The 13,455-nt window shown below is 39.9% G+C and overlaps 1 protein-coding gene across 8 annotated transcripts in view; it reads right to left on the bottom strand.

The window, feature by feature from the left end:
• Positions 1-7,156, bottom strand: part of FAM126A (family with sequence similarity 126 member A) — an 84,429-nt gene extending 77,273 nt beyond the window's left edge. For 6 of the 8 annotated variants that reach the window (XM_043541066.1, XM_043541068.1, XM_037890548.2 and 3 more), the window contains exon 1: positions 7,010-7,121. The gene's annotated coding sequence lies outside the window, so the exon portion shown is untranslated. Of the gene's footprint in view, positions 1-434; positions 492-7,009 lie in introns of all 8 variants that reach the window. The other 2 variants (XM_043541072.1, XM_043541071.1) reach the window with 2 other exon arrangements.
• Positions 7,157-13,455: the final 6,299 nt, after the last annotated feature.

Below are 13,455 nucleotides of genomic sequence, written 5' to 3'. Positions count from 1 at the left end.
TTAAATGAATCAGCATTCCACTCCTTCAATTCAGGTGACAGCTCAAAATAAACTTCCATAAGAGCCTTTCGCAGAGGGGCTCTCACTCCAGCAAAACCAGGAAAGACCAGAGATGACAGCCCTAATATTTCTAAAGTAAAACAGTCTACACACAAAAGTTGTGCCAATTTCACTAAACCAGTTTAGAAACATCCTTTGCAGGCCACCAAGGAAAAGACAGACTCCAATCATCCGTACAAGAGAACACTACGCATTCACACATACTATACAAAAACAAAGCTGTATTCAAAGAAAATTCCATACAAAGATCTTGGAAGAAAATAAAAAAAGCAGGTAAAATACAGAGCTTAAATTTTAATATCACTGAAGTCCAGACTAAGTCATTATACTGATAAACATTTAAGTTAGTTTCCCCACAAACAGCCAGTGCATACCTGTTACCCTTTACTGAAGTCTTAAAAATGGCTTTACACATGTCTCCACATCCTTGCCTAGGGAAAAAAAGGATGTAAGCTTTAAAAAGAATCTTTCTGATATTATATAAATTAAGGCAAAAACAGTGGATTATGAGGTTTAAAAAACAGATGACTACCCAATCATTGTCATTCTACAATGCTGGTCTAGAGTCACCAGTTACATCTTGATTATTTTGGCAGTCCCTGCTTAAAACAGTTCGTAGTCTTTTACATATGATTATACATCACTGAGCACGAGGGAGCCCTGATTTTAATTATGGCCTCTGGACACCACTATAATACTAATAATAAATAAGTGCAATGGCATTAACAAGTCAAAACCCACAATTTAGCTGAGCAGTTAGCATATTGTAATCTGATACTATCTCTAAGAAATAGTTTTCCAATACACAACACCAGGAGAATCAAGTCAGATTTGCTTTTCACCCACATCCTCATCATGCATTGGAAACAGTCTTTTATATAATATCACTTACACCATTGTAAATTACTTTATACTCATTGGTTGAGCCAGTTTTCCAAATTTAATGGGTAAAAACAGAAGAGATTACAATTTGGACCCTGCCTTCTAGATTCCAATAAAATGTTAGAAGCAGCATGTACAGTATCAAGATTAGTATAAAGTATAATTATATGATTATATCATGGTACTTCATATCGATACAGTTTGAGAGTATCTTGTTTAAAGTATAATTGTCTTTATCTTGTTTAAAGTAGTATAATTGTACTTTATAAATAAATAAATTTATAAAATTATAAATAAAGTAGTATAATTGTACTTTATCTTGTTTAAAGTAGTATAAAGTATAATTATATGATTATATCATGGTACTTCATATCGATACAATTTGAGAATATCTTGTTTAAACTTTATGCATATTACTTCTGGAAGATAGAATGCTTGACAACTAATGCCAATCTTTGAATTATACTCCCTCCAGAGCACAGTGATTCACACATTACCTGCATAAACTCCCACAGCACATAAACAACATATTTTGGGCACAATCTTGTGGCCCCGAGATTGACAAAATTCCACATTGACTCCAGTGGGTGTTACCTTGTATAAAGACTTTGGGATCAATCCATTAATGATTGTCAGCTGATCAATTAATTTAAGTTGTCCAGAACAAGAGCAGTGTCTTTGCAAGAGCATGTTTTTCTAGAGTGTCTAGTGTAATTCTGATAGGTGCCCGAGTTCTAGTATACTTAATACATCCAGCAATCTTAACATTCAAGTTTCAATTAAAAAATGTAGATTTCATTTTAAAAGCTCAAGTATCAAGTGTGCTCCCAATACCTTAACTTTTAAAGAAAAACTCTGCTTTAAAATTGGTTTTTCCCTGTTATAATTCATGCGAATTCCTCAAAACTATGCATCTGCTATTATGGGAGGCATAATTAGTAAACATATTCTATTCATTTAGGCCTCATCTTAACTAGGAAAAAAGGTGCATTTTTACCATGGGTTAACCACCATGTCTACACTACAGCTGCATAGCTACAGTGCTCTAATGTAGATGCTTCCTGCAATTTATGGTGTTTTTCCCGTTCACGTAGGTAATCCATCTCTCTGAGAGGCAATAGCTAGGTTGATGGAAGAATTCACCTAAGTTTTAGGTGTAGATCAGGCCTAGTACAAAAGTAAAATCATTGTGCAGACAATGTTGTTGCAGCCTTGTCGGTCCCAGGATATTAGAGAGACAACAAGATGGATGAGGTAACATCTTTTATTGGACCAACTTCTGTTGGCGAGACTCACAGGACTTTAAGGCCAGAAGAGACCATCATCATCATCCACTCCGAGCCCCTGTACATTGCAGGCCACAGAATCCCATCCACCCACTCCTGTAATAGACCAAAAACTTCTGGCTGAGTTATTCAAATCCTCAAATCATGATTTAAAGACTTCAAGTTACACTAGTTTAAACCTGCAAGTGACCCTGGCTGCAGAGGAAAGTGAAAAACTCCCAGGGTCTCTGCCAAACTATAACAAGACTATAACAGGGTTCCAAAAAGAACTAGATAAATTCATGGAGGATAGGTCCATCAATGGCTATTAGCCAGAATGGGCAGTGATGGTGTCCCTAGCCTCTGTTTGCCAGAAGCTGGGAATGGGCAACAGGGGATGGATCACTTGATGATTACCTGTTCTGTTCATTCCGTCTGGGGCACCTAGCATTGGCCACTGTCAGAAAAAAGGATACTGGGCTAGACAGACCTTTGGTCTGATCCAGTATGGCCGTTCTTACATATGTAATCTGACTCAGGGGAAATTCCTTCCCAAGCCCAAATATGGTGATCAGTTACACAGTGAGCTCATGAGCAAGACCCAGCAGCCAGACACCTGGGGAAAAAACTGTCTGTAGTAACTCAAATCCCTCTCTATTTATTGTTCCATCACTGGCCACTGGAGATATTTGCTACTAGCAGTTGCAGATCAGTTACATGCCATTGTAGGGAGTCTGGTTATACGATCCCCTCCTTAAACTTATCAAGGTCAGTCTTGAAACCAGTTAGGTTTTTTGCCCCCACCTCCTCTCTCTAATAGTGTGTACAACACAGCTAAAATTTTAACATGTGCTAGCAAATCAAGGGAAACACTAAGCTCTCTCCTAACCCATTAACCAACATTGTAAAAATGCTTCCCAGGGTACCCATGATTGAGAGGCACCTCACTACCACATAACCTTAGCATGAGGAAGCTTTGTGCCTTCCGTGGGTCATATCCCCAAATCCAATGGCCACAGGCAACACAAGCACTTCTCTCTAGGCCTCACCAGCCCCACTGTTACTCTACAGGTTAGCAATATGTACACTCCAACCCTCAAAGGAGATGCTCGAAGGGCTCAGTGTCCAGCCTCTGTTCCACTTAACATGGGGAAGACCTATGTTATTATACCCACAGTATTAACCAATTTGCTGCTTCTAAAGAAACAGGGCGCCCCAATTTACCAGTTCCACCTCAGATTCTCTCTCCACTTAACACACGGAACTTAGATATATTTATATTGAAACCAAGTATAAGTTTATTTAACAAAGCATAGAGATTCAAGTAATAGCAAGTAGTAGCACTGAAAACAAATGTTTACATATAAAACGAAGTCCTAACACACATTCTAGGACCTAGACTTAATTAACTAGATACTTTGGTGTCTTGTAGAGTAGAGTAATGCTCACCCAAAGGTCTTGCAGCATTTTATAGACATGCTAGGCTGTGATTCTCCTTTCACAAGGCAGGCATGCTGTTAGCTTATCTCCCAATATATACAAATCCCATCCTTTGACTTCATTCATAAGCAGGCTGTCACTCCCCACCCCTCTATTGTTTTCTTTCTTCCTGTAGATTCTCTTGCAGATTTTGCAACCTTTTGACTGGCACCTGGCTCAGTATCCAAATAACCTTTCGTTGTGAGGCAGACAACACAAAAATGACCAGACAGAGACATAAGCATCTGTTATCACCTGCCTGAAAGGAACATGTCCAAGGCATGCACATATCACAACAATACCGTTCAATTTTGTACACAAAAACAGTTCTATTATTAATAATTTGTATTGCAGTACCATGAGGGGGCCACCCCAGTCATGGGTTCTGGCCAGTCCCATTGTGCTAAGCACAGTTCAAACAAGACGTTGGCATAAGTCCCTGATCTTACAACAACTTAAGCACATGCGCTGCTTAACTTTATACACTGTTAGTAAAGTTAAGCATGTGTTTAAAAGTCTTTACAAGATTGGGGCTTAAGGAAGTAAGTATCCAGCTGTTCCTGCTTATTTGTCAATCTTCCTGTGGCACAATCTCTTGATAGAAACAAATGAAATGGGGGAGGGGAACCAACAGGCAGACCAGAAATATATCACCACCACCAGTGAAAGCGTAATACAGGGAAAAAAAAGATATTCCTTTAACAGTTTTATCTATTAAAATGCACCTCAATATTGAAATCAAAAGAACTACTACACTTAGAAATACAGCCAACAAAACACTATAGTTCAAAATTGCCGTAAGCTTTGTTAAAAACTTGTTATCTTGTGACTTGTATTTTTGGTATCACACACAAAATAAAATCTTAATTTGGTACAACACAAAAATAAAATCTTCATTTTGGAAGAAAGATTTATGCTGTGTTTTCTTACAATGAAGGAAAGTATGCCAAAGAAATTAAGACAAAGAAATTGTGTCCCTCAAATTACACTTAAAGTATTTTACTCTTAATAAAATTTCATCTTAGGAATTAAAACACTCTGGAAATTAAACCAAGCATTATAGTGGTATTCCCTATTGCCAAAGCAACAAAATTGAAGAAAGATTTTACTTGCAAAACAATAGAGAACTAAACCTGATATGCTAGAGGAAAGATATTCTATGAAGAGCAGACTAAAGCACTGCTTCTCAACCCACTTGCAGCCCAATCGGCACACAGCTCTGGCCCATGTGACACCCTCAACTCCACACAGGTAGTATATATATTGTATGGATGTGACGCACATAACACAAAGAGCTGCATATGCAGCCCACAATGGTAAATAGATTGAGAACCACTGGACTAAAGCATATTCCAAATGTATTCATTTGTTAAAAATCAGTTTGTACCCCAAAAATAGACCACTAATCTGTAAAAAGAAAAACCTTCAAAAGGGGTCAGTTTCCACCATCCTATTTTATAATAGCAATGTTTGTAAAATCTCACTAAAATAACTACCAATGTTACAACACAGTCTGCTTCACAAATATTCTTTGATATACCATTTGTTTGTTCCTATTTTGAAGTCTGAACTTGCAGCCATCAAGACTACTCAGAAGTAGCCATTACACAGACACCTGCATCTTTTACCCATCCATTTCCTTCTTCTCAAAGGACTAACTTCCAAAACATTTCACTGTGAACAATCTAAATTGCCAAAGTTAGTATCAAATCAGAGAAGTCACACAAACCCTCCAAATATGTGAAAATATAGCAGTCAGCCATCTGACACTTCTGAATGGAAAATCCTTCCAAAGGCTTTTCAAGGCAGAGATACTATTAGATGAGAAGAGGGATAAGTTCAGTGGTTTCCAGGGTTAGAGACTTTTTTTTTTAAAGTCTATAGACATTGATCTCTGCCTTTCAAAAAAATGTTAAGTACACAACACAAAATTTAAGTTACCTGAATTTAATATGCAAGCAACTGGATAAGGAAATCTGCATAGCAGCAAACCCAGCCACCTACTACCTAACAACTACAGCTCTTTCTGCTACCTTCACATCCCGTGCCTGAGTGGATTGAAATCAATGCAGAAAAGGAAAAGCAGTGGAGAGATTAATGAAAGCAGATTAATTTTCACTAATGTAACCAGCACAGCACTAAATTGGTTTTTAAATCTTTCCATAAAAAGTTATAATTACAGATGCTTAAACAAAAACACAAACAGAAGTGACATAAGAAGTAGAGACTAATAACTGAGCATAAGAAGCAGAAATTCTACAAGTAACAGCACATCACAAGTGACATTTGAAACACTCATCCTAGTGTAACAGAAGAGATAAATAGCAGCAGCCGTCTTTGTCTTGTCTGTAGCAGACTGCAAGCACTCCAAGGCACAAGCTGTCTTTTCTACGTTTTGTGAAGCAAGATGGATATGTACAGCTATTTATGAATAAGCAGTCTCAGCAAGCCCATCCCCTTATCTCTCCGGGTCTTCCCCATGACCCCATCTCTGTGTGAAAGGAGACCAAGAGACTCGGGGACTCTCAACCTGTGAAGATGTGAACAAGAGATCAGAGAGTCACCAGTGCTGATAACCAAAGTGCCACAAGGCAACATACACACACACGCCACAAGCCCTCTCCTAAAGCGAAACACGCGCAGGCCGCTCCGCCAGACTCCTTGGTTGTGAGACGATGGGCAAGTGGCTTAGGCTGCCTGTGCCTCCGCTTTCCCATCTGTCCGGGAGGGGTCCCTAGCTGCCTCTCGGCGCGCTGTGCGGGCACATAGCAGGGGGCTGCGCTCCCAGCCCCGCCAGCCCCAGGCGCTGCCCGGGCGCGCCCCAGCAAACGCCTTGGGGCAGAGACCCTCTCTCTTCCCGCTGCGAGGGCGCCGGGAACACGCGGCCCCAAGCCCGGCACAAGCGATCAGGTCAGTCCTCGCCGCTGTGATGACCCAGGCGAGGCGGGGTCGGCAGGCTCCGCAAACCGACCCCTGCTGCCGGCTTCGAGCCGGGGGACCGTCCCCGCCGCCTCGGGTCACGGCGCCCCAGCACGGCCAGCCCAGGGCGCCAGGCCGGGGCAGCGGCAGCACCAGGCATCCGCACCCTGGAGCCCGTCGGGCAGTGACAGCTCAGCCCCAGGCGCGGCGGCGGGGAAGAGAGGGGAACTCCGCTGCACGGAGCGCCTGACAGCTCTCGGACGCGGGACTAGAGGGAGCCGGGAGGCCGCCGGTACCTCCCCACGCTGCCGTTACCCGGCGGTTCCAACAGTCCCAACGGCCAAAGTCTCCCAGCCCCGCCAAGAAAAGTTCCCTCAGCCCGAACGCCCGTTAGTCAGACTCACCCCTCCCGCCCAGCGGCGCCGGCGCTCCGGGGTCCGCCGCACCCTCGCCCCGAGATGCCACCGCTCCTCCGCTCACTGACTTACTAGCCTCGGGGGCTGCCTGGCGCCGAGGGGGGAAAGTAAGGGGCCAACCCCGCCCAGCCTGTCCCTGCCTGGCTGCGGCGTCAGCCAATCCTGAGGCGGCGAGCAGTCACGCTAGCCTATGGGATGGCACAGAGGGTGGGATTTAGAACGGGCTCCTCCCTCCTTTTTCCACTGGTTGGAGCTGTCCTGTTCGAGCGGGTGGGGGAGAAGAGGGAGGAGGCGGAGTGTGTGGGCGGGGATACAGGCTGTGGGCGTGGTTTCCAGACTTCTTTCGACATCTGATTGATAGCAGAGGGTCCATTCAGCCCCCAGTGTTTTGGGGTCAGGGGCGGTGAGAGTGTCCTTCCCGTCCCCCTGCGGGTGCAGCTGCTCTGTTCTGTCAGGACACGGGGCCCGGGTGCCTTGACAGTGACACGGGAACGTGATCCTGTGAGATGCTGACTGCCTGGATGGCTGTTGCAGAGGAGGGGAGTGGAGGGGCTCAGCATCTTGCAGCAGTGGTTCAGCACTTCACATGATGGAGCCCATAAACATTAGAGGCGGTGACAACATTATGGCCTGGATTACAGGGAAACTAATGGAAGCAAATCCATTACCTTAGCCTCACTCTTAAACAGAGATAGGCCCAAACCACTGGGGATCCTGCTCTGAACTACAAGGCTCTATCTGTATAATACATACCAGCTCCTCCTTTAATAACCCTTCTTAAAGCTAGCTAGTCTATGTAGTATAGCAACTGTAGTGGTCACACACCCATTCCTATATGTTCTGTTTTGCCTAGTTCTCTTACTTTTGGTTGTGCATTTAAATCAGGGCAAGTACACTAGCTACCAAATAATGTGAACCATGTACACTTAAATTGTAACATAAATTATTAATAATAACCAATTAGCTCTACACTCCCTGATTTCATTCACCACAGGTTCAGGAAACATTTCTTACTCAGACAAAATATTATCGTAATGAAATTTCAGGAAGAAATTAGTACACTGAAAGAGCTTGATCCACTTTAAGGACTGATGCTTTCATTTTAGGATACAATTTGGCAAAAACAAAATCTTAACTCAAGATTAAAAAAAATTGTCTCAGATTTGGAGCTCAAAAAAGGATGGAAAATTTTCATGAATTAAAAACCCCACTAAGGACCAATAGGCCTGAAATGTGTCAATTTAAACTTTAAGTCAGTGTTCAGGCACATTGGTAGGGTAGCATGAACAGCCACATATACTTGTTTTACTGTTCTCTATATCTCAACCAATTTTGATAATTGTTCAGAAATAATAATAGGGTTGACAATGTAAGCAAATTATTACCTAAAGTGATCTGAAGTATGAGTTACACAGCCCTGACAAATAGATGCTTATAATGGAAATGCTGACAGACCCTTATGTGGTGCATTCAGAAGCCTTAATGAGAACATCTCGCCTTTAATCTCTTCCATTTATAAAGAATAAATGTTAAATGTTGATCAGCGCTGTCAACTTTTTTATGTGCATATGTAGTGTCTTCTTACCAACCCCCTGGAAATGAAACAACTGTGATGGATGATTTCAACTTTGCATCAATCATAAATAAGTCTTTCTTCTATCACAGACACTCTGTAATTTCAAAACCTACACTGTAAAAAGAAAAAATACTTCACTTTTAAAAAGGAAAAATTAAGTGATAAGGTCAAATTTATGCTGTTACAGTGGTGAGGAACAAGACAAAATTAATTTTTTTCTCAGTCATTTATTTTTATGAGTAACCATGTGGATGATCATGAAGAATTAATTTAAAATAAAATTGAAGGCACTTTATCATTTGTAAAAGTGCTATAAAGATTATGTATTAATTATGAAAATATATCTACACAGTAATTTCAAGGATTTATAAGGATTAAATGAGTCACTGTTAGTAGTGCGATTTTACACATGGTAAAACTAAGGCATAGAGATTTTTGACTTGCCAAAAGTTAAATGATAATCAGTGTCAGACCCAGCACTGGAATTCAGGATTGGGCCCTTTGACACTTACTCTATAATGCTGTTTTCTCAAACAATTATTCATTTCAAAGCCCTGCCCTTATATATCATATGGACAATATTAACAGGTGAAGTACACCCTATGGTCCTGCACTAGTAGATACCTATGCTCCAACAAAACTCTGTTGACTTCAACTAGGGCGACCAGACAGCGAGTGTGAAAAATCGGGACGGGGGTGGGGAGTAATAGGAGCCTATATAAGAAAAAGACCCAAAAATCGGGACATCTGGTCACCCTAACTTCAACATATGTCTGTGTGATGTGTGGATCTTGTTGCAGAATTGGGGCCTTAGCCAGGTCTCTGTATTTACCTATTCATATCTTACTTGCTGAACTGGATGTATACTTGGATGTTTTGACATAGATACATGTAGAAGCATATAATCCAATGTGTATATCAAATTATATCAGATTATTTTGTTTCCAATCAAATCTATGATTACTTTTAAAGACCTGTTCATTTATAATTACGTATGCCTCCATTGCTCAGTTATTCATCTCTGCCACACTCCTAGTGTGTTACCACTGAAAAGTCTTAATTTAATAGGGTGGTAGTTTTTGTGACATGGGATAAAAATGCAGTGATTTTCCTTACTCAGGCTGGCAGCCGGAAGAGGTGGGTCTTATCAACCCCAACAGTCCATGGTAAAGAGGAATGGGGACTGTTAGAGAGAATCGTTTTTGGAACAACCAAGTGGTTGTTTATGTTCAGTAAAGCTAAAAATAAAGGCTAATCTTAGGAAGAGGATAAATTTGAATAACTCCAACAGGGCTTGAGTCTTCTAATTTAGATATATGTAAGTGAGAGGAGATTCAGCTGCAGTGTGTGTACTGGGCTAGGAGCATGGTGGGTACTTCATCTGCATACAGTGAGGTAAGAGAGAGAGTTTTGATTTATTTTTAATTCTATAGCTTGAAAGTGACTTAGAAGCAGCAACCATCCTGATTGCACCTATTAATTGCAAAACTGGTATAGCATGATCATAATCCTAAATGCAGCTAATCAATTATGAGTTTTATTGTCACTGAAGAGTTACGATTGTAATAGTTAACACAAGTAATGGTGTTATGAATCCCATAAAGTGATAGGAAGGTGAATACCTCACACTGACAATACTGAGATTTTAGGTCATGTTATCAAAATAAATTAGTTTTCCTTGTATTATCTCAACAGGTTTTAATACTGTTTAAACTATTTTGGTGCTTCAAGCATTTTAAATGGCTTTTCTAGCTATAGTGGCTTTGTACTGTTATTAATGGTCCACATACTTTCCCAGGAGTATGTGGATTCTTCTTTCAGTAATCATATTTTTATTGTTGTGTGCACGTGACCCAAATTTATGACCTTTTTTTCTTTTATTCATTGCAGCTCTCTTATCGCTAGCAAAGGGCCATTTCAAATTACCCAGCAAGAGTTCCTTTCAGGCTGATAAGGACTATAAAGAATAAAACCTTCAGTTACACTTCGGGTAACCAGATACCAAGTGTGAAAAACAGGATAGAGGATGGGGGGTTATAGGAGCCTATATAAGAAAAAGGCCCAAATATCAGGACTGTCCCTATAAAATCGGGACATCTGGTCACCCTAGTTGCACTTCCACTGACAATTGGTGAAACTCAGTGCTGCCTTTAAAATAAGTGTTCCAGAAAGTTGTTTCACTGTAGGTTTCAGAAAATATTTTTGTTCCCCAGGAAAATAATTTCTAACCCTCAACTTCACTTGTTTTGTTAGCAGTTCATTCGGCACTAAAGTTTTAATTTTAATTTCATGTATTTAGATTGCAAACTACTATGCATTTGTAAGCTTCTTTAAAAAGCAGAAATCCTTGATAACTAATACTTAACTGTAATCTGGGGTCATATGATTAGGTACCCAGAGCTCAATTCAACTAGTAACACATTATTAAAATAACAAATCTGAGCCTTTGCTATGAAAAATCTGAAGTTACTTCTGGTTATATTATCTTATATCAAATCTATAGCATATGAGACATTATAGAGGACACTGTTTAGAAAGGGGTACTGAAATTGGGACTCTTAAGACTTCTTGTTCCTGGGTCACAGTTCAAATCTAGGTCAGATCAATTGCAGCTGGAAGTCATTATCATCTGATGACCATTGGTGGCCTGTGTGAATGGAGTAGTCATTCTTCAGTTTTCAGCAGAAACTTATCCACATCTCAGAATTAGATTCGAGGTGGACACTCATTGGAACCTTGGTTAGCAATCTCAAAGAGATCAAGGGCTGAGGTCCCAATGATGCAGACACTTAAACCTGAAACCAGGTCCATTAAATAGAACTATTCACGTGTGAAGTTACTTTCATACAAAGCAGTTGACTGAAGGACCACTGAAGTCAATAGACTGACTTCCATTGAATGCAATTAACTTTGTTATGGATTGGGACCCTAAAAGTCTGCCAGGCTAGTGCCGGAATGAACTATACTTTGACCCTCAAATTTGTCCTTCTAGAATAGGGTGAGGCATGGTAGTAGAAGATTGTGTGAAAGCTTGCAATTCCCCTACCCATGATGTATTCCCTTGTAGCTATACAGAAGACTTCAGTCTTCAGGACTATCTGTCTGACATCTTTCACAAGGAATAAACTCAACAACAAAAAGTGAGACCTTGTAAGAAAAAAGCCACCAGAAAGCAGAGCTTGTTGGGAAACAGGATTTCCATTTCACAGAAAATTCTGACATTTCAGAATTTCCTTTTGTCCTGAATTGGAACCAAAAGTCAAAATTCCCCACCAAATGAATATTGCTAAATATTTCATTTGGGGAACACTGAAACCAAATTATCAAAACAAAACATTTAGATCAGCTCAAAACATTTTGTTTCAGCCTTATCATTTTGAAATTTAATATAATTAATATAATTAATTAATATAAATATTTTAACAATGAATTAAATTATTTGATAATTTCCCATCACATTTTTTTGATAAAATCAATATAGTCCCACAAAACATTTCAATGTCACCGAATCAGCATTTTCTGACTGAATACTGTTCTGGAAAATGTTCAACCACCTTTGCCAGAAAGGTGGAGACTATATCTTTATAGTAGTTGCTTGGCTATCAAATTCAAAGATCAAAGATCATAGAATATTAGTTCTATTTTTTTATAGTCTCATAAAACATTTTAAATTACAAAAGCAGAACAACAAAAAGAGTTACAAAAGTTTTATTGATCAACTGACTGTACTTATGGTCCTCTTAAAGGAACATTGTCAGCTTTAAAATCATATATTGGTACAGTAATTTTAAAAATAATTTCCTTAACTTTATAACAAATAATATGTTATATTATCAAATCTGAAATAATTTTTCAAACAATGTAATTTTATTTTTAACACATGTTTCTTGTGTTCTTTGCGCAGTTCACTTGCACTGGACTCGGACAATGGAAATACACAAATCTATTTTGCATTTGTCTCTACTCAGTTTCTCTTTCCAGGTCTCATGTGCTTTTATAATGCTGCAATATCTTAGTTGCAAATTCCTTCAGAGGAATATGTGCTTACTGTATTTAAAAAAACACTCCAATAGAATTTAAAACAAAATAATGGAAGCTTTTCTGCTGGGCTTAGGTTTTCAAATACTAATTTTCACAAAACCCAGATTTAGGGTCAAATTTGAGCTGATGGTGTATCTTTAAAGGCCAGTTCTCTAAACAAGACGCTCAATGCCAGAGTCTCACATAAATATGATTAACGGATAATGTTCATAACCCTGGAGAACAGGAAGCAATAACTCCAATTTTGATTAAATACTGCAGGGAAGTATCTGCAAGGTATCTGATAACATCAGAAAGCTATTAATTCCACTGCCACAAATGTTACTCCTATTATACTGTATGACAAGATAAAAAAAAAATGCAGCAACCAAATCATAACAAATGCAAACCTCTTACCTTAAAAGGGCTAGAAAGTCCTTTGCTGCCTCTTTCTCAGACTTTTTAGAGAACACATTGGGTTGTGGTTAGGATGGGTAATAGAGCCAGCATGAGGTTAAAAATGAATTCTTACTTTTGCAGGGATAGGTCCACAAAGTAAATGGTTTGTGAGTAGCATCTACCATGCAACTGGATGTATATAGGCCTGAATCTTGTCCTGTGATGAACAGATGCACTGGGGGGCAAGTGGTGGACAGGAATGTATAAAGACATCTCTTCCAATTTAGTGTATTTACGCAGCAATGGGACAGAATGTATAGCACTCAAGTGCACCACAGAGTAAGGCTGGATTAAGGCAATCTGAGGCCCTAGAATACCATGACACAGGGCCCCTTGTGATTCCCATCCCTGCACTATGGCTCTGCCCACCATTTGGGGC

Source organism: Chelonia mydas, chromosome 2 (genome assembly GCF_015237465.2).
Source record: "Chelonia mydas isolate rCheMyd1 chromosome 2, rCheMyd1.pri.v2, whole genome shotgun sequence".
NCBI classification, from domain to species: Eukaryota; Metazoa; Chordata; order Testudines; family Cheloniidae; genus Chelonia; species Chelonia mydas.
The sequence above is the reverse complement of the archived record's forward strand: the minus strand, read 5'-3'. Positions and strand labels throughout refer to the sequence as shown.